General features: G+C 57.4%; 3 long non-coding RNA genes across 4 annotated transcripts; 2 read left to right on the top strand and 1 right to left on the bottom strand.

Moving 5' to 3' along the window:
- Positions 1 to 14,833: 14,833 nt before the first annotated feature.
- LOC131423790 (uncharacterized) lies at positions 14,834 to 18,926 on the top strand. Of its 2 annotated transcripts, none has more exons than XR_009225843.1 (4): positions 14,834 to 15,233; positions 15,810 to 16,561; positions 16,969 to 17,066; positions 18,135 to 18,926. It is a non-coding gene; the product is annotated as an uncharacterized LOC131423790 (long non-coding RNA). The 2 variants fall into 2 exon arrangements; XR_009225842.1 differs by having other exon boundaries at positions 16,850 to 17,066.
- A 68-nt stretch (positions 18,927 to 18,994) lies between these two features.
- On the top strand, positions 18,995 to 22,435 carry LOC124085308 (uncharacterized). Its single transcript, XR_006849403.2, has 4 exons — positions 18,995 to 19,894; positions 20,194 to 20,304; positions 21,526 to 21,590; positions 21,730 to 22,435. It is a non-coding gene; the product is annotated as an uncharacterized LOC124085308 (long non-coding RNA).
- Positions 22,436 to 24,359: 1,924 nt separating this feature from the next.
- LOC131423797 (uncharacterized) lies at positions 24,360 to 25,286 on the bottom strand. Its single transcript, XR_009225853.1, has 3 exons — positions 25,083 to 25,286; positions 24,878 to 24,947; positions 24,360 to 24,610 (listed from the first exon to the last, which is right to left on the bottom strand). It is a non-coding gene; the product is annotated as an uncharacterized LOC131423797 (long non-coding RNA).
- Positions 25,287 to 26,653: the final 1,367 nt, after the last annotated feature.

Below are 26,653 nucleotides of genomic sequence, written 5' to 3'. Positions count from 1 at the left end.
CCGTCGCCCCTCGGGGAGGAGTCCCTTCAAATTCTGGCCAGAGGAGGAGAACCGCAGGCCCCGGGGCTGGGAGAGGAAAGGAGCAAACCAGGCCCGGCCAGGGGCTTGCGGGCCTGGAAATGGTGGTCACGGAAACCCTGCAGGAGGGACAAAGCCAGGCCTGCTGCTGCCGGGACCCTGCACCTGGCCTCTCTCTGCACCGCGGGTCCTCCAGCCAAGGGCCAGGTGCCGAAGGGCCACGTCACAGACCCAGAAAGATGACTCGCGGCAATGGATCCCCTGGGGGTCATCACGGCCAGACGGGCACCATAGCAGGGCCCACAGGAGCCCAGGGATGGCGGCTAGTGCCACATGGGTGTGGGGGAGGGCTGGGGGAGACCAGCCGAGTGGCTTCAGAATGATCTGGTAGAAGGTGGGAAACGGCCTGACTGGGACGTCTTGAGCTAGTTTTAAGGGTGGCCTGTGGAGTGTCCCCCTTCCTCTCCTCCGTCCCCTCCTCGGCCTGCCCTGAAGTGTCCCCAGAGCCTCCCCCACCGTACCCTCAGCAGGCCTGGGGGGTGGCCCTCGGGGGCTCCACCGTGGCAGTGGCCACCCGCCTCCCAGTCTGTTCCAGAGGACGCGTCCCCGCCCCTCCCGCAGGAGAGCAAACGTCTTCAAGCTCCCCCAGAGCAGTGGGGGATGCTGTTGAACAAGGGAAATGTCCCCGACCCCTTTGCCTTTCAGGGACCCCAATCACGAGCTGGTTCAGTCTCTAAAGAGCCCGCACTCCTGAGCGTGTGACAACTTACAAGGTTATTTCTGAGGTTACAGTGGTGACATCCATGTGTGGCATCTAAGCTGGTTTGTGACGGAGGATCCAGAGAGCACCTGGCTTCTCTCAGTGTCCCTTTGTCACCAGAACCAAGGACTCAGCAGGACCAGACGCTCCCTGAAGGTCAGCCCTGGGGGGTCCCTGTCCTGGTCTGGACTGAGGCCACCTGGTGACCGGTGTTGGTCATCATGGGAGGGCAGGGGGGCAGCTGAGGAGCTGATGGAGGGGGAAGGAGAGTGAGTCCCAGCACCGTGGGGTCCCCAGGCCTCGGCCTCTCCAGGGCCCACAGCCTGGCTGCTGTCCCCTCCTGGCAGCTCCCCTCTGGGCAAGTCCAGCCAGCCTGGGACAGGCCCCTGACCTTGGCCCGGCTCCCGAGGCCTTGTCCCCTGGTGCTCTGCCGTCTCCCCACTGACCGGCAGCTGGGATGGTTTCCATGGTTCCTCGTCTTAGAGCACCTGGGGACACAGGGCCCAAGAGCTGAGAGCCCACGGCGGCCCTGAGACCCCTGTGAGATGGCGCCGAGTGACATTAATGCACTAAATCAGCAGCTTCAGCCCCAGGAGCAGGCTCCTCGCAGAGGCTGGCTGTTGGGTAAAGGCGTCATTAGATGTTTGCAAACATTCCAGGCGCTGAGGAAGGGCCTCGGGCTCTGACAAGTGATAAATGAGAAAATTAGAGGCTTCAGGAAAATGTAAATACCATCCTTTGTGAGTCTGTCCCTTGGCAGGAGTAAAAAAATGTTTCCTCAAAGCAATGAGGCGTTTCTTTTATTCTCCCCTCCACCAGGATAAATGGCCCTTTACACACGTTACAGATCTTGATTACGGGTCTCAGGCTGCCCACGCGGGGACCCAGGCTGTGGTTTCAGTGTTCCTCGGCCTTTGTTTCAGAGTCAGCTGTCAGGACACCAGCTCAGCTCTGCGGTGCCTGCCTGGTCCGTCCACTACATGCTCTTAGCCAAGGCCAACGTGACCCGACCACTGTTCCAAAGCCATCAGGCCTCCCTCTGCCGATGGGACTGTCTGGGCAGGGGCAGCTTCATTTCTGGGCTGAGTCCTCCTGCCCCGAAGCTGTGGAGCCCCAGGCCAGTGCAGAGGACCAGGAGGTACTCGCATCGTTCCCCAGATCCCGTGGTGACGGGAGCCAAACCGCAATGGTTCAGGTCCCGACTGTGCCCTGAGCCAGTGACTGCACCGCATCGCCTCAGTTTCCCCGCCTGTAGCAGCGGGAGGCCAACAGCACTGTCTACACGGCTGACACAAGGATTAGATGAGCTTATACACGCAGAACCTGTGGAATAGTGCCCGGCAGGCAGCCAGCCAGGGACCAGTCAGCCCGACACTCCCAGATTCTGGCCTCCCACCAGCAATGAGGGAGGCCAGAACCCACTGAAATAGCCATCAGGGAGGAGGGGCGCTGCCAACCAGGCTCTCGTGGAACGCTGGGCACAGTGGAGATGGGGCTGAGCCCGTGTGTGGACATGGACAGGCCGAGGTTCAGCCTCGAGGAGAGCAAGCGCAGGGCCCCGTGCACACAGGAACCTGAGCGTGTGTGTGGTCTGAAGCCCTCATGGCCATTCTGCATCGAGCAGGACGTTTTCAGACACACTTGTACAAACAGATCAAGTGCCCAGAGCCTCTCCCATCCACGGCAGCCCAGCAGCCACTCTGCCCAGCCCTGCTGCCCTCTGACACCTGCCTCTCCTGCAACACACCCTGTTCCTGACACACCACCTCAGCTGTGCCCTGGACGTGCAGCACATTCTGCCTCAGGCCTCCTCCCCTCCCAACCCTGCAGGACCACTGCTCTCCACGTCACCCCGCGACCTCTGCCCTCTGCTCCAACTCCACCGCCTCCCCAGGAAGCCCTCCCTGACCTCCCGCGCTCCAGGTCCCCCATCCCCCCCTCGCTGTGTGAAGCTGTCTCCCCTCCCCTCACCCCGGCTGTGCTCCAGGGGGGCCCTGTGGGCACACAGTGGGCACTGGACAAGCACTTGTGCCTTTCCGAGTAGCCATCAGGCCCTGGCATAGGAAAAGCCCCAGAGAGGGCCCTCACTCTGCCCAGCAGCCACCCCAGGTGAGCGGTGGCCGCCTGGGGTGGGGACAAAAGGACCCGGGCTCCTCCATCAGGTCTTGGTTTTCTAACAGGGGAATTCACTTAGGTGTCGCCGTGTCATGAGAATTATTTTAATTAAAACATAAATTTCATGCCATGTTCATTCCAGAGTAAAGGAGCAGGACCTTCAGTTCTCCTGATTGAGACATCTGACACCAGGCAGTGCCATCCCGAAAGAGCCAGCCTCACACAGGCCGATCTTGGTGCCTACGACGGTGACAGGAACAAGCCCTCCTGCTGCCCCTGCTGACCCCGGTGGGCAGTTTGCTGGTCTCGGAGGGCTCTGCCTCCAGGACCTCCCCTGCCCATGGCCACAGGGCCAGCTGGGAGAAGAGGTCACCACTCGCCTGGCCGACGCCGTCCAGGGGGGTAGCGGAGCCCGAGCAAGGCTCTGACAGCAGAAGTCCTGTGTGCAGCTGGGGACAGCGCTGAGATCTAGGTCACTGTGCCACGCGCCGGCCTCATAGTGAAGCCCCCGGGCGCCGTCACAGCAGCTGCGTTGGTTACGACCGGGACCTTTGGAAGCAGGGAGACCTGTGTGCCCATCCCTGCTCCAGCAGGCACCTGGGACCCTGGGAGGGCACCCCCTGGGGACACTGCACCTGACTGTCACTTACCCAGAGAGGCCACTTCCCTGAGAGGCTAGGGAGGCAACTTACCTGAAAGGCCACAACCGGGAAAGTCACTTACCTGAGAGGCTATTTCCTAAGAGGTCACTCACCTGGAAGTCCCTTCCCTGAGAGGTCACTCACCTGGAAGTCCCTTCCTGAGAGGTCACTCACCTAGGTCACTCACTTTCTATGAGCAATTTCTCTCAGGTCAGACATCTTGGTGAAGGTTCAAGCATGCGATGGCCTTGTTCCTGCTGGGCGGTCAGCAGACCAGGTCGTATTCATCACCTGGAGGCTCACTAAAAAGGCCGCTTCAGAATCCTTCCATATCCCCTGAGCAGGAACCCAGAGTCTGGCCACGCCCCAGCTGGGGCACCTCCCTGTGGAAGGGCCTCCTCCCTGTGGAAGAAGGGCCTCCTCCCAGCAGGCGCTTCGGACAGGGGGCTTCCTAGTCCGCTCCCCGTTACACGATTGCACACAGAATGGCAGGTTTTTTCCTGTAGCTTTTAGCTTTTACAGAATTCCACACCATTTCAGGCGGAGGTGGGGCTGCTCCTGGTGCCTGCATCATGGTGCGACCCGAGTTTCTCCCCCTCTGCTGCGGGTGGGGTCTGCCCATGCTGCAGCCCTCGGCAGCCAAAACTTGCTGCAGGTCTTGGTGGGGCCAGGCCTCCAGAGCTGCAGACCCCAGCAGCTCACCATGAATTTCTTCTTCTTTCTGGGTCTTTCTCAGTCTTCAAAGAATGAGCCCCACAGACCAGGAAGAGTGAGAGTAAGGCAGGACTTTTTCATGGGTACATAGAAATAGAACTCCCCACAGAGAGAAAGGGGTCCCCAGCGGGGTCACCCCCTGAGTGCTCTAGTCTGGGGGTTTATAGAGCACTTGGGTCAAAGCTATTGGTCCAAATTATGCTAATCAGGGTTTGGAAAAATCCTGACACTGTTGGTTAACTCTGGAGCCCAAACTCCCCTCCCAGTCTGCCCCCTTCCATTTTCTCTCCACTCGTCCGCAATCACAGGTTCCCAACAGGTTGCCATCAGTGGTGTGGGGGTCGGGCTTCTGCAAGACATCCACACAGAGCCCAGGCCTGGCCGATGCGGGACGGGGCCCACGGCTTCCCGACATCCCTCTGGCTGAAGGACCCACAGTGGGGTGTCGCTGTGCCGTGGGGCTCAGGGCTGCTGGGCAGGTGGGGACACTGCACCTGGTGCTGGCTCCTCCACCTGCCCACACAGCAGGGCCTTACCTGGGGCCTGAGCCTGAGGCTGCGAATGTCACCATCCTTCTGACCCTGGGCCATGTCCTCCGTGAGGGGCAGGGATGCTCCATCTGATGTTCCTGTGCCCCGACTAAGCGACAGCTTGCTCATTGCAAAAGTCACCGGCCACGAGATTGTACGCAGGGCTGAGCACAACAGCCGGGCCTGTCACCTGGGCCTCCAGTGAGGGTTTGGGAGTCTTCAAGCAGAAATAATGGCCACTATGGACTCTAAAGAGCTGTCATTTATCTCTGGGACCACATCCAGCCTGGAGCGGCCACAAGATGGTGACAGGAGCCCTGGCCATGTGGAGCTTTTATGCCTCGGCTGTCCACAGACGGAGGCCGCTGAGGCTTCGTGGGCCAAGGCACCTGGAGCTGGTGATCAGTGGGGGCACAGAAAAGCAGCCACCTCAGCCTGCGAGAGGTGGCGGGCAGGGCCTCTGCTGCACTTGGAGCTCACCGTGGCTGCTTGGGGTAGCCAGGCCCGGGGGGACCCTGCAGGAACCCTGTGGTTCAGTGGCCTCCCTCAATCAAAGCTGAACTGTGGGCAGGTGCGTGCTCTCCTCTGATGGAGACGGCTGCACCCACACCCTTCAGCCCCCTGACTGCACCGAGGTGGACCCCGCCTGCTGTCTGCCCCATGTGTTCCTTACTCCTGGGCCCAGCCTCCTGGCCACCGGGCCCACATGGCGTGGTTCTAGCCAGTGGGGTTGACGCGGATGTCTTCTGGGGATTCTGGGAAGCCTGCTTCTGTCCAAGCCTCTGCCTTCTCTCCCTGCCCCTTCCTCTTCTCCTGCCCGAGACAGACAAGTGCAGCACCAGCCACCGCAGGAGACCCCACCAGTGACGAGGAGGTTCAGGAGGGCGGCAGAGACAGCAGAGCCAGGCCCCGGGTGGCATCAAGGGTCCCCTGCACCTGCCCTGCCCCTATTGTCTGGAACAAGGCAAATGGCCTTTCCGTCAGGCTGTGGGTCCTGGCCTTCTGTGGCTTGGAGTTGAGCCCAGTCCTGTCTGGGAAAAGCATCCTCACCCTGCCCTTGATCACCCAGGTCCTGAAGGCCACTCACCCACCGGTTTCCATAGAGCCAGGATCACCACACTCATTAGTTCTAGGGCAAAGACCGAATGTAACTGCCACAGACCAGAAACCACTTCCCAGGTACAAACTCCAGGGCACCGGAAGCCTTAAAAGCTAAAGCCAGAGTTGAGAAACTCCTGCACCAACCATCTGCTTCCTTCAAGGTATTTGCCCCTCAGTCTGGTCAGCCTGCACAGGCCCTCTGGAGAAAGAAAGCCTGTGGCCTCCTCCAGCGTCCACCTCCCCTTCGTGGGACAGAACTCGATTGTCACTGGGGACAATCCCCTTGACCCCCCTCAGTCCATGGATTTGAGCTGAGTCAGGACCCGGGCCCAGGTGGGGAGCCGCGGGTACAAGGCAGGCCTGGCCCGGCCAGCACACCTGGCCTAGGTCCTGATGGCTCTGTGGACAGAGGGACCTACGCTGGCCCATCAGGTGGCCCTCAGGACTTCGTGGGATCTGCTCTTATCCCTGGATTTGAGCCTGAGGGTGAGAAGCTGGAGACCCGTGGACAGTCCAACAGCAGAGACACCAGTGGACAGCTGGGGCCACCAGCCCCGAGTGGGGCCTGCAGTGGGGCCTCCGCAGTGGGTGGGGGACACCCCGAGGCCAGCCAGACCCAGGGGCAGCATCAGATCACCAGACCCAGCTCTGCCTGAAGCCCAAGCACTGGGCCAGAGCCTCTGGATGCCCTGCTGGCTGAGCCACCGGGTTCCCTCTGTCACTTGTCACTGAGGGAATCCGCCAGTCAGTGGGGCTTAAATATCACTGGCCCCTGGGAGACCTCCAGCTGCCCAAACCTCAGGAACATGTTCCCCTGCGGAGCTTCCATCCCGACTGTCCTCTGTGGTCTTTGTCACCACCACCCAGCGTCACTGCTTTGGCCAAATTCAGGGAGCGGTCAGGGAGGCTCAGCTGGGGCTGCCTTTGCTCATTTCCAACCAGGGGACACGCGGTGGGCGATGTCACCCCTAAATGGTGCAGTTGTGCCCTGGGTGGTGCAGGAGTGGAAGTTCCTGTTCTCAGGGGAACCGTGGGATCCTGTTTCTGAGGTTTGGTTTCAGGAAAAGGGACCTGCCCTGAGTGCCCACTCCTGGGAGGCCAGGAGCTCTGTGGCTGCAGCTGCTCTGAGCACAAGGAGCTCTGCACAGGTGACCTGTGAACCTGCACCCAGCTCCTCCCTGGGTCCCGCCTGCTGGCCTGACTGCAGGCTCTGGACTTAGTACACACACACACACACACACACACACACACCCCGTATTGGTTCTGAAAACCCCTCACTAATAAATCACCCGCATCCTCACTAGAAGGACAGTTTAGCTGCTTTGTGGAGTTTCTAGAGCTGGTGACAGAAGAATGAATGAAATTATATATAAAAAATGGGCTTTGTTAATAGTGACAATTATTACCCTGATGTTGGGTTAAATATTAATTCAATAATCATTACTGTCAGCTCTGATTTGCCACCAGCTTCATCATTTTTGGGCACAGAGCTGGATTTATATCAGAAACCCCAGACACCTCGAGGTGACAGGATAGGGCGCCAACACAAAGCCCCTCACCCCATGGTCCAAGTAAGATGTCTGTGAAAGGACTCTTCTCAGAGGGCAGTCGGGGCCAAGGAACAAACAGGGACATCAAGGTCCGTGGATCGGCAGCAGCAGGTAGCTGTTCCTGTCCCCAGGAGGGTGAGACAAGGGAGGAAAGTGCTCCCTACATGACGGTCATCATGAAGGACCTGAGGGGCAGGGGAGCTGAAGCCAGGGGATAAAAGGACCCACCTTGTCACCCCTGCTGCCCAGACCTGACCTGAAGCCAGAGTCGGACCCCCCAGAGCAGGCAGGCTGGACAGAGAGGGCTGGACAGGGAGGGCTGGACAGGGAGGGCTGGACAGAGAGGGCTGGACAGGGAGGGCTGGACAGAGAGGGCTGGACAGAGAGGGCTGGACAGAGAGGGCTGGACAGACAGGGCTGGACAGAGAGGGCTGGACAGGGAGGGCTGGACAGAGAGGGCTGGACAGGGAGGGCTGGACAGGGAGGGCTGGACAGAGAGGGCTGGACAGAGAGGGCTGGACAGGGAGGGCTGGACAGGGAGGGCTGGACAGAGAGGGCTGGACAGGGAGGGCTGGACAGGGAGGGCTGGACAGAGAGGGCTGGACAGGGAGGGCTGGACAGGGAGGGCTGGACAGGGAGGGAGGGATGGGGCAAGACCCACAGGGGCCTGGCAGGGCTGGTGTGGCCACTCCAGGGTGGAGCCAGCGGAGGGGGACAGCGCAGGCCTGGGTGGAAGGTCCTCGTCCTCGTGAAGCTACTAGAGGAGCAGCACAGCAGCGATCAGGAGAATGGATTTCCCTCGGGAGCCTCTTGCCTTTTCTAGACAGCCTGAGAGCTCCAGGGAGCAGGTCCGTAGGCAGAACGGGCAGGGCCTTCCCTTCCTTCCCACAGCCCCACGGCTCCGCAGCAGCGCCAGGGTGGCCTGGCGGGGACCTCAGCCCCCAGCCCCCAGCTCCAGACCAGCCCCCACTGATGAATGCAGCTCTGAGCCCCGGCCAAGGAGCCCCGATCCCCAGGCACAGAAGCAGCCCCAGGCCACCGAGCTGCAGGTCACCCAGAGGCTCTGGTCCTGGTCCTGGGGGAGCCCTCGTCCTGGTCCAGGGGACCAGGTGGCTCCCTCTGCCTTCTCCCAGAGCCTTTCCATCTCTGCAAAAGCACCCACCACCAGGGGGAGGGACGGGAGAGCCTGAAGTCCCTCTGAGCAGAGCTGGGCGCTGACTGCCGGCCTCAAAGACGGTGTGTGGCCACTTCCCTCCCTCCTGCATGGGACCTGTCTCCCCGAGTCCCCGTCCCCTCCCGGCACGCGGCATCTCCTGACCCCCTGCCCTCCCTGCAGAGCCCCTGCTGCATCCAGGGACCCTGGGCTGTGCGGAGGGTGAAGCCCCACAGGGTGCTCCCTTCCCAGGTCACCTCTGCCAACATTTCATGCTCAGGTTCGTCACAGGGAGTGGAAGACGGTTGGACGCTAAGGACCCTCTGAGCCAACACGGAGGCCCAGGTGGAAGTCACAGCCACGGGCAGGTGTTCACAGGCCTCACGGGGGGCAGGTTCCTGTTCTGGGCTCTCCAGACGTTAAATTGAGCCAATGAAGCCATGACGGTGGCCCACAGGATCGTGAGCAGCTGACTCAGCTCCCTAGTGCTGTCTCTCGACTCCTCAAAGCCGCCTCCCTCACCAGGTGGCTCCACCCATCATTGAAGTCCTTCCTGTGCTGAAAAGACCAGGTCCCCACAACCAGCGGGTGCAGCAGGAGCTTTAGTCCCACCATGGTCCCCGTTCCCTCCCCCAGACACCCAGCTCGGCTGGAGTCCATGTCAGAGAGGAGCTAGCTGGTCAAAGGCAGCATCCGTGGCCCCCGGGGTCCCCTCCTATGGGACGGGCCCTGAGCCCCAGCTGAAGGGAAGGCCTGGTGTCTGCACTGCCCCAATCCTGCCATCCCTCGGGGCTTTGAGAACCGCACCTCTGGCTGACGCAGGCCCTGGAGTGGCGGAACCTCTGGTGATCATGGGTGACCCCATCCTGTACCTAGTGTGCCCAAGCCAGGGGGCATGCAGCCCAGATGCGCAAAGGGTGGGAGCAGAGAGGGAATGTTAGGGTCTGTAAACAAGTCAGGATGGCGCCTGGCATTTTGCCAGAGGGAGTGGTTTGTGAAGTAACGCCAGGGAGCCATTAAGTGTGGAGATTCCTTATTGGTTGACTGCTGTATCTAGTTTATGTTAATTAAGATAAGCTGTGTGGGATGTATAAATACCTCTGTTGTCCTACAATAAACGGCTCCCACTCCTGCTGTATCAATGTATACAAGTTGTTCATCACCCCCCCCCCCCGTTATTTTGCTGCAGCTGGACTGCAGCAGATGGTGGCCCATACGGGGAGCCCCGGGACACTCGGGGATAAGTGACGAAAAAAAGCTGCCCGTCCATAGAAAGATAGGACGGGAGCAAATCTGCTCGTCCCTAGATAGGGCGAGAGGAAAAATGGCCATTTTGAGAAAATGGAAAAGATTGATAGAGTATGTTTGTGTCTTGTTTTGTCTCAGTGTATTGTATTGTCTTTGTGATGAAAATATGGAAGGGTGTTAGGTAGATTGATAAGGGAAGAAGGCACCCCAGTGGAACCAAGAATAGTTAGGGCATGTGTTGATGGAAGTCCAGGAACTCTAGTCAGAAAGAAAAAGAAAGTTCAGAAGAAGAAGGATGATCAGGAAAAAAGTTGCAGCAAAAGGCTATTACTGAATACTTTTCGTTACCGGAGGGTGCGTGAAGCGGAGAGGCGGCTGCCAGTCATGGTGCAGCAAGGACTTTCCAAGCTGCGGCAACGGGCTCTTCCCCGCCCCCACCGGGGGAGCGGGACGCCACTGTGAGAGCCCAAATCCAAACCTGACCGGAGGCACGGTCTCGCAGGCTCTTGCTCCCTGTGCCTAATGGCAGTTTGAGTCCGGAACACTCCCGGACTCTCTCCGGGGCCATCTGGGGCTGCCTGGGACACTGCAGGCGGAAGACGGCCCATGTCCCTGAAGTTTGATCATTTCCAAGGCCAGTTACTACAATGGTTCTCCCACACCTGGAGGCTAATGAGTAATGAGCACCATTAAGGCCTATTTCAAATGTAAAAAACCTTGAGATAATGTACTAAATTGTTCAGAAGGTTGTTTTCTTAGTGGAATGCTACAGGATTTTCTTTAGCCATACGGAGTTCCTGCCTTCATCCCAGTGCCAATGAGGACGAGGATGGAAGAATTTCCAGTGTTGCTGAGAACCGGACGAGACTTCGGTGCCGCATCCAGCTAACGGAGCAGAGTCCGGCGAGGGACGGCGGGGTTAAAAATACACAGGACACCAAGGTTCTTCATCCAGGAGGGAGCATGTGCGCTCTTTATTGCCAAATTTGTTCCCCTTATATATCTTTTTAACAGCTGCGGGAAATTACTCAAAAGTGAGGAGGGAAGAGTAATAACTGCGTCCTTGGGTCACTGTCCCCTATCAGGAGGCTCGAACAGGTCAAGATGTTCCCGAGAGACACATATGCTCCAGGCAGATAAACAGGGAACCGCAAGCCCGCATCACGGCCTTGTGAGCTGCCACATTGACATGCATAACAAAGAACTGGGGGTTGAGTCCCCAGGGGCCAGGGCGGGCCTGCTACCAGCACTTCAGATCAAGCTAGCTGCCTGCAGAACTTACCTGGACTGTGAACTTACCTGGACTATGATTTACCTGGATTGTGAGTTAATCTATTGAGACACTGCTTTACCTGGACTGAGACAACAAACTGTAATCTACAACAAATTGTAACTCGGTACCTTTGCTAACGGTGTCATTGCTGGTATAATTTTTCCAAGGGCTTCTTGCATGGAGCCATCAATTGGCTTGGTATTATGGCATTTTGTATCCTCCCCTTCTGCTTGTAGCAGATTATTTATGGTATTTGTGTAAAAACCACTATGGTCGTTATTTAAATTAAACAAAAGGGGGAAATGTTAGAGTCTGTAAACAAGTCTGGATGGCGCCTGGCATTTTGCCAGAGGGAGTGGTTTGTGAAGTAACGCCAGCGAGCCATTAAGTGTGGAGATTCCTTATTGGTTGACTGCTGTATCTAGTTTATGTTAATTAGATAAGCTGTGTGGAATGTATATATACCCCTCCTGTCCTACAATAAACGGCTCCCACTCCTGCTGTATCAATGTACACAAGTTGTTCGTCACCGCCCCCCCCCCCCGCCCCCGTTATTTTGCTGCAGCCGGACTGCGGCAAAGGAAGAGGCCCAGGTCCTAGAGGGTCCAGGAGGAACAAGGAGGCCACCCCAAACTCTGAGCTACATCCCCGTGGCCCCCCCTCCATTCCCACCTGAACCCTGGGGCTCCAAGAGGCTGGGGCTGGACTCTGACTTGTGGTCCCACCCTTACGGAGGTGTCCCTCTAGCCCAGGTGGCCCAAGATGGCTCTCCACAAAGCAGCATTCTGGTCAGCAGGAAGGGGGACAGCAGGAAGGAGGAGACTCGCTTTAAGGGTGTGACCTGGATGTCACCCCCTTTCTTCCTGTTGCCTGGAGCTGGCTGTCCTGGCCGCCCACCTGCAGCCCCCAGGAGGAGGTGAGCTTCGCGGGGGCAGCCCGAGGTTCTGTCCGTATAAGAGAAGGGGCACGGGGAGCCGGCTAGATGTTCCTGCTCAGAAACATTTGGCTCGACAAATTGCCTCTCTACAGGACCACCCAGGCCTTGCCAAGTGGAGGGGATTTAAAACGAACCACAGCCTGCAGGGATGCGGCCACTTCCTGTCTTCTTCCAACTGGACCGGGCAGTAGCAGCTCTTTAGAACCCTGGCACGAGCCCTGCCTCACGCACACAGGGGAAACACCACCCTGTGCATCCCAAGGTCACATGCCTTCTGTGGGGGCAGAGGGGCTGCTCTGGAAGTGTTTTGGGAACATTGGCTCCGATTCCCGGATGCCGGAGAGCTTGTTTGATGGACGGCATGTGTCCGTCTGCCTGGCTGCTCACACTCGCACATCCTGCTGCGAGTTCACGTGTGGGTTTTCCAGGGGGAGATTGTGGCACGTGGCGAGAAAGGTGGATTCTGGAGCCCACCCTCAGGCCTCAGCCCACCACACCCCCTGTGTGGCCACCAGACAGTGCCCAAGCCTCCTGAGCCTCACCTGTGGAGTGGGGATGGTAACGTCACAGGGAGGCCTGGTGGTGAGAAGTGACATAGTCACGGGAAACCTTTGAGAAGCGCCTTGCAGGCAGGGACCGCTCGACGCCCGTCACTGGGAATTAAGGACAGGCAGTTAGTGTGCATAGGTGGTCAGTCGCATGGGGGAGATGAAAACTGACGTGGTCTGGGAAGATGGAGAGGCCTCTGGGGTTTGCGATGCTAAAGCCTCAGAGCGCATCCTGCACGGTTACCCAGAGATAAGGCAGAAGGAGGGCACGAGAACAGAGAATCTGAAATTTATAAAAGGGACAGGACACTCCCATTTCTTTGGATACCAACTCTGGGTCCCTTTCTCGGTGGAGAAGTGCATGTTACCATTCTTCAAATAAAACTCGCGGTCTAGAGTGGCCTCGGCGTCTCTCAGTGTTTCTCAGAAGTTCACCCTCCAACACCGGGAGAGAGTTCCGTCGTCACGGTAACCGGCAGTTCCACTGTGCCCAGCACCACCTTCCCCAGCAGAGCCACGGTGTGGTGGCCTCACCCCCATCCCTGTGCATTGGCCACGTACTGTGCTATATGTCACCTCCGTCACTGAGGCCCCCTCAGGGGATATTTAGTGTTAGCCCCATTCCAGAGAGGAGAAAATCTTGACCCGAGAGAGGCCCCCTGCCCCTCAGCCAGGTGCCAGCGGGTGGCCCTGCTAGGACTGCCACCCGGACTTGGATGCCAGTGTCCCCCATCATGTGCTGGGCTGTGCCTCTGTGCCACATGCCACCGTAGGGGGTGGGGACAGACAGACAGGTCCCTACCTGGAGCCTGTGCTCAAGTGGGGAACAGGGAGATGGTCCCTGAGTCAACCCATACTCAAGGTCATTCCAGATGGCCTGAGGGGTCCTGAGAAGGGGGACAAGGCGGCAGGCCAGGCGTGCCCAGGTGGAGCAGCCACTGAGGATGTGGTGCCAGGAAGAAGCTCCCCTAGAGGTGACCCTGGCAGAGCTGACTTCAGGGCAAGAAGGGGATCGATCAAAGGGCCGGCACCCTGACTGCCAGGGAGAAGCTCCTCCTAAGGCCCCGGACCAGGAATGACCCCGGGCGGGGCTCCCTCCTCACCAGGCTCTGCCATCAGAGACTGTGCTGCCCCAGGGAGTGCCGGGACAAATGGCCCAACCCAGGTAGCAGCCAGAGGCAAGTTACGATGTGCAAGTGGCTCCTTGTGGCTCCTTGACCAGGGGCTTGCCTTCCCTCCCAATCTCCCAGCTCTGCCCTGTGAAGCCCGGCCGTTGCCGGAGCCTCCTTCCGACGACTATTTGGTTTTCTTACTCTACAGATAGAAGATGAAGCGTCAAGATATACGCATAACGCGGGATGAGGACACCTTGATCTGTGCGGGTTGGTGCCTGACATGGTGCAGTTAAAGAGCAAGACGAAAACACGGCCCTCTCCAGGGAGAGCCAGTGGAGGAGGCACCTCACCCGTTAGTTATTCACTTGGCCTTGTGTGGGGTGTGGGTCCCACTCTGCAGCTGCTCATGACACCACACACTCACACACTCACACACACATTCACACACTCACACACAGTCACACACACTCACACTTACACACACTCACACACACACTTACACACACATTCACACACACTCACACATTCACACACACTCACACATACATTCACACACACTCACACACACTCACACTCACACATTCACACACACTCACATTCACACACACTCACACATTCACACACACTCATACACTCACACACACTCACACATTCACACACTCACATTCACACACACTCACACACACACTCACACACACTCACACACTCATACACACTCTCACACTCACACACACACTGATTCACACACTCTCTCACACACACACACTCACACACACACACTCATTCACACACACTGATTCACACACTCTCACACACTCACACACACTCACACACACTCTCACACACATACTCGGCCTCTTGTGTGTATTTACACTGTAACTTTGCACCCCCCCAAGCCCCCCCTGACGTCAGAGGCGCCATGATTCACAATGACAGCTCCCCTGGTATCCAAGAGACCTGTGCAGGCTGCTAAGTCACCGTCCCCCACTGTGAGAACTGTCACTAGATTGGAGCCTCCAGCTGAAGGAACAAAATTCCATCCCCAAGGACCCACATTGTGTCACAGCTAATGACCCAGTTAACCTCGGGCTAATTTCCTGCCTCTCTGCGCCCTGGGAACGCTGGTGTTTACTCCGCTTGGGACAAATCTTTATGAATGTGCCGGAGCCTGGCCGCTCTGGGCCAGTGTTTTCATGGAAATGGGCCAGGGCCCTGCTGAAGTCGCAGAGTGTGAATGGCCTCCCTCCTCCCCTCCTCTGCCTGATTTGCATGACTGAGCTTTCTGCTCTTTCCTCTAAGGTGCTTGTTGATTATTGATCTGTCTCCTATGGAGAGACAAATTATCAGCCCACCAGCAGTGGCCTAAATTTGGCAGAAGCCCCAGCTGTGTCTGCAGCAAACCAGAGTCAGAGGGTCACACTCATCCACAGGAAAATCCCAGAACTCTGATGGCCCAAGGACGCAAGGATCCAAGCTGCTCTGGCCCCAGCAGCGTTCTCAAGAGGAATCTTGGCGAGGAGAACTGGAGGGGTGAGCAGGGAGGAGAGGATCCTCCTACAATAAAAATCTGGCTCAATTTAACAAGAGGCTCAAAAGCCTCTTTAAATGAGCCTGCTGGTCCCTGGGGAAAGGGGTGCTGCTGAGTCTTAGGAAGTGGCTCTCAGCCAGGCACTGGGCTGCTGCAGGCCCCTGATCCCAGGGAGGCCGAGGCAGGAGGAGCACGAGTTTAAGGCCAGCCTCGGGAATTTGGTGAGACCCTCGGCAACTTAGTGAGACCCTTTTTCAAAAAAAAGATTAAAATTGAAAAGGGCTGGGGATGTTGCTCAGTGGTGAAGTGCCCCTGGGTTCAATCCCCAGTATGTGTGTGTGTGTGTGTGTGTGTGTATAAAAGTGGCTCTCAGCTCTTTTGAGACCTGATAGCATCTTTTTTTCAAGCAAATATCGTATCATTTCCACTTTAGTTTAAATTTTGAGTTGAAATTAATTCTTGGGTAACAGCCTACTTACACATCTTTTTAGAAATTCAGTGCAGTGCCCTAATTATAATATAAAGGCAAATGTAAGAAAAGTAGTTTGCAATTAGGTCACACCTGTCCCAACATTCAGCCGCTCGGGCGTTGGGATGACTGGTTACATGGCCGGTGACAAGCACGCGGAGGAGGCCCCTCAGACCCAGGGGGAGGTGCCTGGTGATGTCACCCTGGCAATGTTCTGCACGAAGCTGCTACAGCTGCCCTGAGTTCACACCAGAGTCGCCATCCCAGGAACAAGGGGACGGCAGGACAGTGCCCAAAGCACGGTTTCCAGGTGAAGCGGGTTTTTCTTTGGGGTTTGATGGCTGTGGGTAGAAGACCCGGGTAGGAAGGCGGCGAAGGAAAGGAAGGGGACTGTAGCTGGGGATGTGAAGCACCCACCCCGTAACCTGGGCCCGACCCGCTGGGTCCTCTGGGCCCGTCACTCCCAAAGCTCTGAGAAATCTCCACGTCTCAGCCTCACTGTGAAGTTACTCATCTCTGAAAATCGCCTCCTGCTGGCGAGATCACCTGCGCCCTGAGCCGCACCATGCCGCTGAGATCAGGCAGAGCGCAGCAGGTGTAGTTCAGAAACCTGCGGCCACCTGCAGAGGAGGCGGGGTCCACAGGCAGATCCCAGGGCCAGGGACACCTCAGGATCTATGATCAAAGAACAGAGCTCAGCAGACGGACGTCACCCCACGTGCTCTCCCTGTGCCCACCTGAAACGGCTGAAGGCAGGGTCTTCCCTCTGAAATAAGAATAAAGTCCCCCCTGCTGAGGGAAGGGAGCCCAGGGGCTGTGACCCCCCCACACACAGCCCACCAAGGAGCAGCAAAGAAACAGGTGAGTGGAGAGGGAGGTCACCCCTGCCCCTGACCTGTCCAGCATGGACAACTGGCTGTATACGTGCCTCCCCAGGCTCTCAGTTCTGTAAACTGCATCTGCCCCTTGGTGGGGAGAAGCCACCTAGCTGCTTGTCCCCATTTTGATCAAACTGCATAAATTCCTTTTTCTATGCGGGTGGGGGACTGGGTCTAGCCAGCCAGGATCCAGACAGGGTCCCTGGTCAGGTTGCTGGTAACACACCTATCACAAGGTGTCTTTTAAAAGCCAGCTTCACCTTGTCACCAGGGAGCATCGCAACCCCCCAGAGGCCTCTCCATCTTCCCAGACCACGTCAGTTTTCATCTCCGCCATGCGACTGACCACCTATGCACACTAGCTGCCTGTCCTTAATTCCTGCTTCCCAGTGATGGGCCTCGTCACCAGAGAGCATTCTGTGCAGTCACGGGCTGCGTGCCATGTTCCAGTCCACCTCGGGCCACGCCTCACCTGGTGACATCACACCGTGAGTACACCCTGCAAAACAACAAAGTTGCCTCATGACCGCACGTTTCTCAGAACGTCTTCAGATTCTGCCATCGACCGCGACTGTGGTCGGCACTAGGAAAAAACCTTTGAGGATTTCTTTTTCAAAGAACATATAACGGTGGGGGGTGCCTCGGTTTCTGCGGGATCAGGACGCTGGGTGAGAGGACACGTTCGGGTCTAAATTAGAGAGGCCCCAGTGGTGGATTCCGCCCAGGGCAGGGCCAGCCAGGATTCCTGGTGGGGCCAGGAGTGACAGCCCAGGAGAGGGTGGGGCTGGGGAGGCCCTCGGTCCAGGAGGAGGGCCAGGGTCCTCGGTCCAGGATGGGGGCAGGGCTCAAGGGCACAGGCCCCGAGGAGGAGCAAGCTTGGCCTGGCTGTCCCCAGTGGACGATAACAAGGTGACAGTAATAATGGCCGCTGCTCTCCTGCAGCCATGACTGCAGCCCCGCCCTGTCCTGGGCACTGTTTGCAGAGCCTCCCAACAGCTCCCTGAGTCGGCTGTCCTCCCGTCCTGGAAGAGGAAGGAGAGGCAGCGCGTCTTAGTCAGCTCTTCACCCTGGGCCAAAAGACCCGGCAAGAACTGTTCTAGAGGAGGAAGTTTACTGGGGCTCACAGTTTCAGAGGTCTCAGTCCACCGTCGGGCAGCTCCTCTGTCCTGGGCCCAAGCGAGGCAGGGCACCATGGCAGAAGGGCAGGGGAAATGGCCGCGGGCCTGGGGGATGCACTCACCAGGCTCAAACGCACACTCAGGGCCAAGAACAGCTTTGTGTCTAAATCATTTTGCCCCAAACTTGTGGGTGTTTGTCCTCGCAGCCGCGTGGGCCTCTGTCCTGCTGGTGTTTGACCCGATTGACCCACACAGGGCCTGCGGCTACCTGGCCGCTGCCCACCCTGCCCGGTGCTGGAGCCCTGGGCCTGCTGGTGGGAGGTCCACACTTGCTGGCGTGAAGCAGCGTGGAAGTGAGCCCACCTCTTCCTTCTGATGTCTTGGCATTGGGCAGTCTCAGGTGACAAGCCACGCTGTCCCTTCCTCTCTCCACACCAGGACTGAAAGCCTATTTGTGCCCAACGCCAGGAAAGTGGAAATTTCCCCAGGCCTGTTTCTGGTGCTTAGAGAGACCCCGGTGGCCTTTCCTATTGTTCTTCACCAAAGGAATTGGGCACCTCTGTTCGGAGCTCGCCTGGTGAGACCGCGACCTAACCCTTGGACCTGGTTCCCCCCGGGAGCCTTGGCTGGGCCGAGAGGGGGCCCGGGCTGCGCTGGGGGCCCTCTGTATGCATGTTTGCATTTTCTTCCCTGAGACGTGGCAGTCGCGGTCCTGCGGTCCCTGCAGCGGGACAGGCACATGGAGAGCCACCCAGGAAGGTCTGTCACTCTGGGGAGTGCCAGGCTCTCTCCAGCAGCAGACCCCCGCCCAGCCTTCCTCTGCTAGGAAATACTTCTGCCTCCAGGAAGTAGAGAAGAGGCCAGTGCGGGCCTCGGGCGGCCAGCCAGCTCTGTGAAGCCTGCCCACCGCATCAGCTCCAGATGTTTTTCGTTCAAAATAAAACATGGAGTGGTCAATGCCCCTGTGACCTGCCCTCCGCAGTCCCGTCTCTGTCGGCCCCAGGGATGCACTCGGGGCGTCCATCGATGCAGGGCGTCGTGGTCTGCCACACGCGTGGGCCTGTGAACGCCACCCCGTAAGCCACCCAGTTGGCGTGTTTTAAACCATGCAGGGGTCACACGGCGCTTCCCACAGATGGCTCTTGTCTGAACTTGACTCCCGTAGGGCCTCCTGCTGGACGGTGTGTGACCATCAGATCAAGACAGAAGAGCCGTGTAGAACAGGGCAGGACGGGCAGCTCGGGGGGCAGCGGGGAGGTGCGGGGGGTAGGGAGGGGGCTGTCATCCAGAAGGTGGTCAGGAGGGCACGGGTCAGTGGCCAGCTCCACCCAGTCCACTGGAGATTTTCCCCGCACGAAAGTCTTGTGTCCCCTAAAACAAGGGAGCCCATGAAGTCGAGGGGGAGCACAGGCAGGTCCCCAGCACAGCTCGCGGGCACGGACGGGCACTGACGGGCATGCCAGACGCCTCTGCAGATCCCAGTGTCACTCCTGGTGATGACGTTTTTATAATTGTAGAAATCTGTCCATCAGGAAAACTGACTTTTTGGGTGATCATTTTGGTGACTTCTACACAGAGACTTGTGTGACCACCACCAAGGACAGAATCCAGATCAGCTCTGCCACCCCCCGAAAGCCCCCTGGTGCCATACCAAGCCGCCCGCGTACTGCAGCTCGCCCAGTTCTTCTGCACACTCAGGAGAAGCCAACCCCATACGACTTCTTGTTTCTCTCTTAGGAATTCCCTCGTAGTGGACTAATTTCTTACTCTTTCCATTCTCCCCCTTTCATGACAGGTAAGCGCAGCATCCTGATTGCCTTTGTGCGTAGAGATCAATTATAGCATTTATGACCTTCTCTGTAGGAGAACAACGAAGCTCTTCACAGGGGGCGGAGGGTTGCGGGGTTGAGAACCCTGGTCCCCAGGAAATTCCACCAGGTCGTCGGCAACTGCACAAGGTGGGCTTTTTCTCCTTTGAGTGGCCGCCAGCAGCCGGTGTGGCAGGACTCGTAGGAGGAAGACCCAGGTACAGGGCAAAGGGGGCCTGAGGACCCCACGGCTGATTCACTGTGCATCTGCGGATCTTTCAAACCAGGCCTGGCGCTGTGTCACCTCTGGGTCCCTAGCATGTCTGCTGTCTGAATGGGTCGCCGTCTTCAGGTCCTCCCCCTTGGACGGCAGTAGGAAGGATTCGACAGGTGGGTCCCACAGGTGTTGGGGTGACCGCAGGTGTTGGGGTGACCACGTGGCCCCTGCAAGATGGCAAGGGTCAGTCTCTTGGTTACGGGCTCATGGGAACACCCAATTCAAAGAGGCGATTCGGATGAGTCTGAGGGATTTTTTAGAGCGATTTTAGATCTGTCCAAAACTGGGGCAGGAATGGAGGACTCCTCCTGTCCCTCTGAACTGAAGGTGGTTTTACTTAGTGAAAGCTTAGACGGGTCCAAAGGTCCGGAATGTTCCTTTTAAGTTTCACCCTTTGTGTTTCTCTTCACAGATGGAAACAGGAACTCCCCTCCCACTCGGCCTGGCTAGCTGGGACAATAACGAGGATGGGGACGATGGGAAGGGCTTGGCATCCACAGCGCCCTGCGTAGGGACAGGGACGGTAAGGTCCACGGGAAGCTCCCCTGGAAGATCCATCCCAAAGACCAACTATCCAGCCCACCAGGACACAGGCGGAAGGCTGGCCATGCCTTGGGATTCTGAGTCCCATTTAGTCCAACCCCCAGCCCACTCAGGCCACGGTGTTTAGTGAGCACCTGCTACGTGAGGGGTGTGGGAACTAAGCGCCATGGACCCTACAGCCTGGAGCAGTGACAGGTATCAGGAGGTGCGCTGTCACACCTGTGTTCTGGTTGGCGTGGTTCTCATTCCTCGCATATCTTCCAAGGAACGCTGCTCTGGAGGAGAGACCCTTCAACCCTGTGCTCAATTCCTTTGGAATTCTAACAATTCAGTCCAGCACACCTTTTAACCCTGCTTATACTGTTGCCCCAGGTGACCGAGACACCTCAGAGACCAGGCCAGTGCTGGGGGTCACTGATGGCCCAGCCTGTGTCCCCCCACTCCTCCCCAAGACCCCCAGTCCTGTGCTTGCTTGTGCAGAGCCTTGGGTTCTGTCTCAGCACCACAAAACAACAACAACAACAACAGTAATAATAACAACTATCCCGGGGCCTCCTAGGATGAGAAACCCACAAGGTGGCTTGAAACAGACCAAAGCTCTCCCTGGCTCTGGGCAACTGGTTACTTAAAAGTACCTCTTTTTCCTAGGACATTCTGTTTTTAAATTAATCAACAGACTGATTTTTTGGAGCGATTTTTAACTCCACAGAAAAATGGAGCAGAAGGACCAGGGTTCCCACGCACCTGACCTGTCCTGCAGCGGGCGTAACAGAGACAGGTCCTTCTCTCCTGTGACCCTGCCGTCCCAAGGTTCTGCTTGTGACCGGCACTGGCCAAGAGAATGAAATGTGATTTTATTTTTTCTTTTTAATCAGACTTTACTTTTTAGAGCAGTCTCAGGTTTAAAGACAAAATCTGTAGTGAAGGAGGCCAGCGTCCCCAACCCCAAGCCCTGCCCCCCCCCCTCAGTTCTTAGCATCTGGCAGAGAGGGACGTTGGTTACAAATGATGAGTCAATACGGGTCCATTATTATCAACTAAGGGGTCAGTCTGTGTTGGCTGTTCTGTGGGTTTTGATAAAGGAATTGTGACACTTTCCCTCCATTGTGTATCTTGCAGAGTGCGCACTGCCTACAAGCCCCCAGACCCCATCTCTCTCCCTCCTTCCCCAAGTCCCTGACAACCGCTGATTTTTTTTAAGTTTCTATAGTTTCCACCTTTATGAATCAGCGCGCCTGACCCAAGTCAGTGACGGACCCTGAGGAGGTAAGAGCCCCGGTACCCTCTGTTTGACAGTTGTGCGTGCACATTGGTGCAGGGGGACACGTGGAGCGAGAGAGTAGAAAAGGCACGGCTCACCCCACTTTACCCCCTCCCACATTGAAAATCAGCCTAACTTCCTCAGACCCCCACCCAGGAACCGGGATGTGATGGAGACCCAGAGGACGTCATCAACGGCGTCAATCCTAGAGCCAGGCCCACGGAGAACCTCGGGAAGGGTTCCTTTGCTCCACACTTCACCTGTATTTCTGTGTCCCATGGAGTTCCCAGTGCAACCCACATGGATTTGTTTTCTTTGTTTGTTTGTTTGTTTTTTTTTTGGTGCTGGGGATTAAACTCAGGGACTCGACCACTGAGCCACATCCCCAGCCCTAATTTGTATTTTAAAGAGAGAATGTGCCTTGGTGCCAAGGCTTGTCTGCTGGATGCCCCCCCCCACACACACACACACACCTGCACCCCTCCCTGCAGGGAGCTCTAGACCAGGAAGAGACCATCTTCCACAAAAACGCAGAGCGCTCCACAGCCTCATGGTCACGGATGCCGAGCATAAGTAGTGACAGCAGCTTGCCAGTGGGCAGGACTTGGCAGAGAGTCCCCATGCAAATCCGCCGCCACACCAGCACGCTCCGCACAGGGCTGTGAAATCCGCCTTCACTCGCTCAATTCACACCCTGGCAGAGCTGCCAACAGCTCTGTGCATCTACGCAATAACCCTCATTCTGTCACCGTTTCCATGACCTTCACACACCCTCTGACAGCATTTTTTTTTGTTTTGGGGAAGTGGGGGCTACCTTGAAGAAATTAAAATGTCCAATTCTGTTGGGGGAGATCTTAGGTTCACTTTTGCTTCATCGTCTCCTTCGTTTTGTGACTGTGAGCTGCGGGAATTTTATTTTGTCTTTGATATTCTGCAAAGCTTTCTCCAGCTGTGATGCAATTTCTAAAAGCCAAAATGAGTCGTGCACACATTCCACACTCATGGCTCCTCTGTGAGGCCATCTCAGTGGCCCAGGGTGCTTCCCGGGAGCGCGGGGAGGCGCGTGTTGGCGGTGCCTGCTGAGACATGCTCTTGTCTCCCTGCAACTCACAGGACGAGTCTCCTCCTCTAGGTTTGTGCAGACCTGAGAGATGCTCTTCTGTTCTGGAACTAGCTTCAGGACACGGGGGAGGGGATGAATCTGAGCCAACTGGACCCATGGGAGGACAGGTGGGCAGGACAGGTGGGCGGGACAGGTGGGCGGGCGTGGTTCCAAAGAGGGAAATCTGGGGCAATTTCAACTGCAGAGTTATAAGCCCCAGAAAGGCTCTCCCTGGGGACCGGGTTGGTTGATTCAGTTGATTCCCCACCAGTGACTGAAGGGTCACATGAGATACTCGGATCAGAGGACTCAGTTTATTGCTCGTCTAATTAAGCTCCTTAGAATTCTCCTGATGCGCCTGGGTTCTTGTGGCTGCGCATTTTAAATGAGATTTGACATCAAGAGACCGACACAGTTTTCCCTGTTTGAGTCCCTGGTGCAGTTCCCTTCAGGCTCAGAGACTCTGGTGGCCGTGGCCGTCCTTGGCCTGGGTCTGTGACACTCCAGTCGCCTGCCTGGGCACCCGCCTCCTCCTGCACTGACGGCTGTCTGGTCCCCTTTGTCCCCGTCTTTCAGGACACCTGTGGTAGCACTTAGCCTCCTGCATGATCCCTCTTGGGATCTTCACCGTACACCCGGCCATGGAAGGAGCAGTCACTCTTGCCTCACAAGGTCACACCCATAGGCTTTGGGGACCAGAGGTGGACAGAGCTCAGGGGGGCCGCCGTCCAGTCAGTGCACGGTTCCCAGTCTCCTGTCTTGTAAGGTGCCAGGACCGGCCTCCCCCACCAGCAGGGAGGTCCAGGACTGCTGTGTTCACTTTCTATCCACGGCCATCACGGACGACCACAGATTTGGGGGCCCATGTTTACTTGGCGTGTCCCTCTCTGCCAGTCAGCAACGGTCCTGGTGGGTCTTCTCTGTATCCAGTGGGTCCTTCTCTTCCTTCGCCTTCTGGGGCCTCCACTGGCCTCTTGCTCACCAGGCCTTGCTGACCTCTGCAATCCCCCCCCCGCACCTTGGCGCTCCTCTGCCCTGCCCCCACCCGCCCACTCGCTCACTGTCACTGGAACAGGCGCACCTTCCAGCACATTCCCTCCTCCATCAGACGCCTCCCGTGGCCCTCCTGACCCAGCAACCTGGCCCCAACCTTACGCCCCGGAACACCAAGACGCCTTCCCTCGTGACCCACACCAGCGTCTCTGTAAAGGCCTGTGTTCATTCTAATGAATTCCAGGGGAAAATGTAATGAGAAAGTAAAAACCCATGCTTTCTCAGATGTCTATGCCTAGGATGCAGCTACTGGCTTAAGGAGAGAAATGGAATCCGTTTAAGGAAACATAATAAACGGATTAATAGACAGAATGCGGGTCAGGAGACCTGCTGGTGGGGGACGCGTCACCGGGGTCTGGAAAACCCTGACCCACAAGATAGACCCCACTTTGGTTTGGGACACAAGCAGGAGCTGGCCGAGCCTGTCCCCCGCTTGGCCCTACCTGCCGGTGACACAGATGCCCCTTTGGCCAGGGGCTCCTTGGTGTCCCTGAACTGACCGCACCAGGCTCACGGGCCCTCCTGCCTGTCAGGGCCCCTCCACCCTGCCCCCAGGAATCCCAGCCGGCTCCCCTCCCGCAGGAAGCCCCTCTGCCACCTGCCCTAACCTGTCCACCTCTGGTGCTGACGATTGGAGCCCCTCGCTCGGCCAGGTGGACACAGCCATCAGGCCCTCTTCTCTGACGAGTGTCCCTAAAACGCAGAATTTGCCTCTTACCACAGACGAGGCCAACGAGGCTCCTTTAGAAGGCTGCAGATCTCAAGTGCTCTCTCCTCTGTGCGCCACATCCTGCAGCAACAGGTCCCAGTCCTCTTTCCCACTAGCTTCTACTGGGCTGTCTGGGGTCAGGTGACTGCCTGGGGTTTACGCTGGCCAAGGAGAAGGGGGTTTGAACATGCCGACTGGCCAGGCCTGGGTCACCATTGCAGCTAGACCCGGAGGCTGGGGGCCCAGGGAGGAGGGAGAACGCTGGAGGGTAAAGTGAATCAGGGTGGGCTCCCAGGAGGAGGAGGAGACGCAGGGCTGACGGAAGCACCAGCTGCCCGTGAGGTGAGTGAAGAAGGAGAAAAGAAATTCCGTGTCCAAGCAAGAGGGCGAGGCAGGAGGTGGCAGGTGCGTGGGGACCGGCGACCCACCGGAATCCCTGGGCACTTTGTCATGGTTGCTAGTCAAGGAAACAATCATGCAGATGTGCAGCATGTGACACTGTGAACAGAGGGAACGCCGTGTCAAGTGGGCCGTGTCTGCAAATAGAAGGCGAGGGGGAACCACTGCCTGAGAAGGCGCCAGTCCCCCCTCCCTGAGGATCCCGGCCCCACGGGGAGGTTACGTTGTATTTACCTGGTTTAAATATTAAACTTTCAGCCTGCGGCTTAGCTCCTGAGACATCTGCATTTCTGTGCTGCGTGGACTATCAGGGGCAGGGGTCTCCTGTCCTCTCTGATCAGGCTGAAGAACTCGGTGTCTCTGCTTCTAGCTTCTGATGAACAAAGAAGCCTCCTGGGCTGCATCTGGTCCCAGAGAGAGCCTTCAACAGAGGGAAAGGCTGAGAATGAAAGCTCGGGTGTCGGCCGGGAAACTCCCAGTCCCCACAGGAGAGGACCAGAGAGGGAGAGAAAAGATGGAGGATCCAAAGCCCACTGCGGCCGCAGGAATCAAAGAGCACGGTTCCCCCGCTTCCTGTCCTACTTAACAGTTGTGAAATGTTCCCATGTCCCCACCTCCTGCCACTGTCCCTGCCCTCTGTGCCCCAGATATACGGGCCTCCCTTCTGGCCCTTCAGAGCAAGCCCGCTCCATTCCCTGGGCCTTTGTACTTGCTGTTCCCTCTGCCTAGCACACTGTTCCCTGTAATCCCTCCAAGGGGGTCCATTTTATCCTTCAGGACTTAGTGCACTACCCCCCCCCAGAAAGACCCTCCCAGACTACCTAGTATGAGAGAGCAGCCCCACCCCTCTGGTTTTCTTTATCGCGTCACCCAGTCTGTCCCATTTATGCATGTTTCACAACCTGAGAGTGAGTGTATTTGTATACAGCCCACCCTCCACCGGGAGACTGCAGCTCCTCGAAACACATGGAGTTTATCTCACCCACTACTCTTTGCTTAGAACCTAATGTCTTAATCCATTGTAACAAAATGTAACAAAATACTATAAGCTCGGTACCTTATAAAGAAGAAAACTCTATTTCCCATAGTTCTGGAGGTCAGGAAGTCCAAAGTCAAGTTGCTGGCAGATTTGGTGTAGGTGGGGGCCCGACTCTCGGGGTCATGGATGTCACCTTCTTGCCATGTCTGACATGGTGGAAGAGACAAGGCAGGTCTCTGGTTCCTCTTTTGTAAGGGCCCTACTGCCATTTGTGTGGGCCCCACCCTCAAGATGGATCATCCTCCAAACACAATGACTCCTAACACACCAAGGTGAAGATTGGGTCTCAGCACATGAACTTGGCACCCGGGGGGGGGGGGACACAAACACTCAGACTATAGCACCTACCCTGTAGAAGATGGGCCGGCATCCGGGAACCCCAGCCACCATAGGCAGTGGCACATACACACATGCACATACGCACAGACACGTGCATACACACATGCACACACACACACACAGTTATTACGACCAAAACTTTCTGTAGGCATTGCCATTGTCCCTGGGGCTGGAGGGAACTGCCCCAGCAGAGCCCCCGTGGGCACCCGAGCTGTGGAGAGCACCCCATGAGCACCCCCGTGGGCACCCGAGCTGTGGCGAGCACCCCATGAGCACCCCCGTGGGCACCCGAGCTGTGGTGAGCACCCCATGAGCCCCCGGCTCCCCCAGGCCATCACTCTCTGGACCCCCCACCTTTGCCAAGCCTCAGTTCACTCACCACAAACCCAGTGAGTCCCCAGGAGATGCCACCCCTGACCAAAGACTC

This window comes from Marmota monax, unplaced genomic scaffold, assembly GCF_021218885.2.
Source record: "Marmota monax isolate L192 unplaced genomic scaffold, Marmota_monax_Labrador192_F-V1.1 WCK01_AAM20220418_F8-fsc00014, whole genome shotgun sequence".
In the NCBI taxonomy this organism is placed as follows: Eukaryota; Metazoa; Chordata; class Mammalia; order Rodentia; family Sciuridae; genus Marmota; species Marmota monax.
The sequence above is the reverse complement of the archived record's forward strand: the minus strand, read 5'-3'. Positions and strand labels throughout refer to the sequence as shown.